We start from the raw sequence: 6,000 nt of genomic DNA, 5'->3' as shown, positions 1-6,000 counted from the left end.
TCCAAGATACAGGCATGCTCGGAGCACAGAATGCTGATGCTCGGAGCACAGAATCAGACAGAGGAGAACAGAGGAGCCAGAGGAGCAGGGGATAACCAATAGACCAATAGGGAGGTGTGTTGGTTTTGTCACCCATTCCAAATACTTGAGTGTTGTTTGAGGGAAGAATCCCGGCCAGTGGACTCATTCCAGGGCCAGAGGGCAGACAGTGGAGAAAGTTGGCTTGGATAGACTTAGGGTCAGGCTGGTTCAGATGGATCATAGAGAGTATATAGTCTTGTTGTTCTGATAGATCGTTGGCTATATAGAGAGTCTATGGTCAGGGAGTTCTGGCCATCAAGCATGTATAGCCTATATTAGAAGACTGAGATCTGACTGAGATCACCCAAATTAACTCATCCATTTTTATTTCTTTTTTTCCTTTCTGGTGTAATACATAAGTCCCCTCTTGAAAAAAATATGGTATTCTATTCTATTCCAGTATTCATGTTGCCTACCATGTGACTGGAATGTTTGATAAGAATGCATATGGACAAAATAATACAGTTGACTTTACTATAGCAAAATATAAAGATTGATACTTAAACATGTATCTTTACCTCACGACTGTGTGTTGCAGGCAGGCTTTCCCGGGCGTTGTTCCATGAGGTAAAATATCAGCTCTAGTCTGGAGTACAGAACACCAGCCCTGCCCTCAATGAACACAAATATGGGATTTATTAACAGTTCAAATGTGGGAATAGAAAAATATATATTTAAATTCTCACATTGAGACACTATTTAAACCGAAGACATGTGACGCTGGAGTGTTGTTTGCATACTTTTTTAAAGGGTTTTTGGGTTAGATTAAAATCAAATCCCACTCCGGGTTTTCGAAGCGATTCTAGCTTCAATTTACTGTGTGCGCTTTCAGCGGCGAAGCACGCACTGCCAACCTTAAGGATTCCTCCGCGGCTCACTTGTGCGTGTGTGTGTGTGTGTGTGTGTGACTGTGTTTTTTGCCGGAAAACTACAAAATACCCGGCCATTTCACCTTGGAAAATGGTGCTGGAATATAGGATTTCACTCACTATTTTACAGGGGTGTGTGTATCGTGGTTAAAATCTACTAAATTACGATTTTAGTTAACTTATGGACTATTTCGCCTGACTGTCCTGCCTTTCTAACACATACAATGCATTCCTGTGTTGCTCCGCCGGTGATGGGGCCTGCCTGCCTGCTGCTGTTCCTGTAACTCCCGCCTTAGAAGAGAAGAGAAGTGGAGAGAGAGGGTGAAAGGGAGAAAAAATTGAAGATAAGGGTAACGAAAAGTGGAAAGGCTCTGGTAGAAAATATAGTTTAAAATGCAATTTTGGGAAAGATAGTTTATCAAGAAAAATATTGAATTGGTACATTAATTGAAAAATATACATAAATGCACAAAGATTGTCTGGGAATAAAATATGTTATTCTACCAGCAATTTAGTGTTTTTTACTGCACATTGAGTAAATACTGTTTATAATATTTCCAAAACATATTTCCCCATATTATTTATTGAAATGGGGGAAATATCTATTCTACACATATATGACTATCTGTTATTTTGTATGTAGGCCCAATACGCAAAGCTATTCATTCAAAACAGTGATTGTTAGGCAAATTCTCTCCCCTATTTCATATTCTTAATTTCCAATATCTTTAAAGGGGACTTGCCTCCCACTCCCTTGGCTTAATATCATATATAACCCGTCAATTCATTTTGAGTCGGCTTCTGTTTTGCGTGGAGGTTTGTGTCTGGGAGGCGAATAGAGCCGAGGCTCCTTGGTTTGTGAGGGATGCCTGACATTTTCACAGCCGGACTAGTGTGGAAAACCAGATTCCACTGGCCGTAAGTGACACTTTATGGTCTCTGATTTGGTTTGGGGAGAGATTGCCAGGCAACAAAACTAGCCTGAGTTCTGAATGAAATAGCCATCTGTTCCGTGGGCCGGTAAAACTGAATTAATTTCACATCATCCTGGAATTCAGCTGTAGATTGATGTCTCAGGGTAAAATCTCTACATCGTGGATGGTTCCCCTGACCTCTCTGGTGATAAAATAAATAAATAATCAATAGCAATTTTGTTATTTTTCTTCAGCTATAAGCATTAAACAATGTTTTTTGTTGTTGTATGTTGTCCATACTGTATGGTTGTACATATTTCCTTCATATAGCCTGCACTGAGAGCATATAAAATGATGAAAGCAGTTTAGCAGTCTGTTATGGCCTAATTGAAATGGGACACACAGTGTCACACTGCAAAAACAAAGGACACAGGCCGTGTTTGTATTCCCATACAGTAAACCAGGTCAAAGTGGAATAATCCCTTTATCTATAGGCTGTGATATACTGTACATTTCCCTATTCCCTCCTATATACTTCCTATTCATAAATCTAGCCTGGGCCAAGATGATTTGGAAGGAGATTGAGTTTCCTGGGTTATAGACTAATAACAAAAACTTTAAAGCCTTAATCTTTAGGAAATATTACAGCATAATCAAACTGATTAACAGAATCAATAAAACCAATTTCTTTATTGACATTTGCAATATTACAACACGTTAATAAAAAATAACAAAACAGGACTCAGACATTTCTGTGTGATTCTAAGGATTGTCTTCTGGTAACAGCAACGTAGGCAAAGCAGTCCTACGTACAAAGAGCATGGTTTGAGTGAGGGAGGGAGGGAGTCCGGGGTTGACGATACTGCAGTGCTAGACTATCCAGGTGAACACACACACGCCTGCTGACAGCTGACCCTTAACCCCTGGGAGGAGGAGGGCAGAGGGCTGTGACTCTGCACCACAAAACATTTCCTGACCTAGCCTCTCCGGTCTTTCTGCGTATTAGACACAGACTGGTTTAGCTCCTGATTCACCGTGGTGGCTGGCGTTGAGTTGGGACATAATGCCTTTTCAGAGGAATGGATGAGGGGTCAGCACCGCGACCCCACCACAGGGCTTTTGTATGGAGGAAACTTTGTTTCTCACTCTGTGATCTCACTGACAACCACCTTCCCAACCTATGCTTTGTACGTTTGCATACATTTAATCAGCAGATTACTTACAGTAATGAGTACTATTGTATGGAGTATATAGACAGCAAACTTGGATCCCATTGTGTTCTGTGGTCACACTGAAATAGAGTATCAAACGTTCACAACCCATGCACAACCCCATGCTTTACAATCCATTCCCTGCGCACATTAAATCATTGCTTTACATTAGCACATTAGATATAAATCAAATAAAATAGTTTTTGTCACATGCGCTGAATACAACAGGTGTAGACCTTACAGTGAAATGGTTACTTACAAGCCCTTAACCGACAATGCAGTTTTAAGAAGAATAACTAACAAAATAAGAAATAAAAGTAACAAATAATTAGCAGCAGTAAAATAAGAATAGCGAGGCTATATAAAGACGGTACCGGTGCAGAGCCAATGTGCGGGGGCACGGGTTAGTCGAGGTCATTGAGGTAATATGGACATGTAGGTAGAGTTATTAAAGTGGCTATGAGATGCGGTTTGAATAATTGCGCTGCTCTTTTGGTCTCTGCTACTGTCACACATGTCCCTCTCACCCAGTTCTCATAGGCACTGATGATCACATTTACTGTAACTCCACTGTGACTTACTATGACTCCATCAGTCTGAGTCCATGTATAAGACTCTGACACTAGCTAATCCCGATGTCATTGTGGCTGTGGTGTTACACTGTGGTGCAGTGTCATCATGATGATGTGTGCTTTACTTCATAGACTGATAACCTATACACAGCACAGATCCTCTTTCGTTGTCTTTTTATAATTGTTGATGCAGGTCGCATTAGTGTAAAAAGACAAATTCACTTTGACTATGCAGATTATGGTAATGATGGTTATGGTAATGTCATGTATTTCAGAATCACGGTTATGCTCGATTAATCAATCCAAGAATACACCTTGAATAAAGCCCATATACAGTATTATTGTGGAAAATGAACTGTGAGATAATATATTTTTTACACACTTCTGGATATTAAAATGGGGGAGGTAGCAGATATGTTGGATTTTGTTCCCCTTTTTGTTCTAGAACATTTTCCTAATAGCATTATCTCTTTGACGGAAATGTATTTGAACAAGAAAAGAACAAAAGAACGAAAGAAAGGACACATCTGTGAGGAGGGGGTTGGGAGTGTATAGGAAGGGGACAGGTGCTATTTTTAGTGTTGCTATATTGCAGGCTCATTTTAATGAATTAACCACCAGTCTATTCCTAATTCTTAATCTGAGAAAAGCTTTGACAGTAAAACGAGAGCGTGCATCGGTCTATGCAGCTAAGCAGAGCAATGATGATGGTCCATAATGGATCTAACTAACTACTCCCTTTTATTCACAGTAATTAAATCTGTGAAGGGGAAGAGTGTGGGACACAGAATCAGGCCCTTTGAAACAGAACAGCAACTCAGGACTCCCATCTAGTGACAAAAAGTATGTAGCACAAGTTTGGAAATATATCCATTCTACAAGCTGCATTGCTTCACAGAAAATGGCCACATAAAAACATCTGAGGTTCTTGATTATTTATTATTATTATTATTATTTTTTTAAGGTATAAGTTACCAACATCATGCAAACAAACAATTCATTTCATGTATTGTGTGTGTGTGTGTGTGTGTGTGTGTGTGTGTGTGTGTGTGTGTGTGTGTGTGTGTGTGTGTGTGTGTGTGTGTGTGTGTGTGTGTGTGTGTGAGGGGAGGGGAGGCAGGCCCCAAGAGCCACTTAGGAATATTGCCTGAAGGACTGCTCTTCTTGTTAAACTCATTGCTGTGGGCATAAATACAGCCACGTCACATGATTTACCGACACACGATCCCTCTCTTTATGCTTCCTCCTAACAGGCTGGCAGACAAATGAATGGTCCAGCTATGGGAATTCTGCCTTGATTTAAAACCTGCTTCCGCATGGCCGGGGGAAATGCTGTGAAAGGGGGAGGACTGTGTGTGTGTGTGTGTGTGTGTGTGTGTGTGTGTGTGTGTGTGTGTGTGTGTGTGTGTGTGTGTGTGTGTGTGTGTGTGTGTTTAACTATACTTGTGGGGACCACAAGAATAGTAAACAAACACACATTTTACCAACTGGGGTCATTTTGTTGGTCCCTACAAGGTCAAATGCTATTTCTAGAGGGTTTAGGGTTAAGGTTAGAATTAGTGCTAGGGTTAGAATTAGGTTTAGGGTTAGAATTAGGTTTAGGTTTAGGGTTAGGGTTATTAGCTAGGGTTAGGTTTAGGGTTAAGGTTTTTGGATTAGGGTTAGGGTAGGGTTAGGCTTAAAGTTAGGGTAAGGGTAAGGGTACAGGCACGGGTTAGGGTTAGGTTTAGGATTGGGATTAGGTGTTAGGAAAGATTGGGGACATTTTGCTGGCCCCCACAAGGTCAAATGCTATTTCTAGGGGTTTAAATGGTTTAAATGAAGATATGGATTTCTCACCTTTCCTGTAGGGTTTTGATGGGTCCATTTGCTGTCATCTAGTGGACATTTTGATCAATTGCCCTCAGCTATGTTTAGACTGTTGTTGTTCATGTTTTGCTGTGTTCTAGTGTACTATGGATTATATTGCTTTCTTATTCTTGACACTTCTCCCAGTCATATTTAAGGTTAGAACTACCTTTTAGTGTTCTGATACTTCTAGCTTGGAGTTGTATTTTTATGATAACATAGCTACAGTATTTCACCTTTTAATGTGTATAGTATTGCTTACTAGGTGTGTCTAATCAATTATGTAACCACTCCCTCTTCAAATTAGGGCTAATTGGAAAAGCTGTTCAAGAGGACAATGTATTCTCTTTTTTTTGTACTCCCTGACGAAGGCCATGCAGCCGAAACGCGTCGGTTTAAAAAAAACGTTGTTTCTATTGAACATGCCATACTAATAAAGGCTTTTTAATGAATTATATGAAGAGTGCCTTGGTCCTCCTTTCTTTTTGATGACCAATTTACCCCT

This window comes from Salvelinus namaycush, chromosome 32 (assembly GCF_016432855.1).
Source record: "Salvelinus namaycush isolate Seneca chromosome 32, SaNama_1.0, whole genome shotgun sequence".
Classification (NCBI taxonomy): domain Eukaryota; kingdom Metazoa; phylum Chordata; class Actinopteri; order Salmoniformes; family Salmonidae; genus Salvelinus; species Salvelinus namaycush.
Note: the sequence above shows the minus strand (reverse complement) of the source record.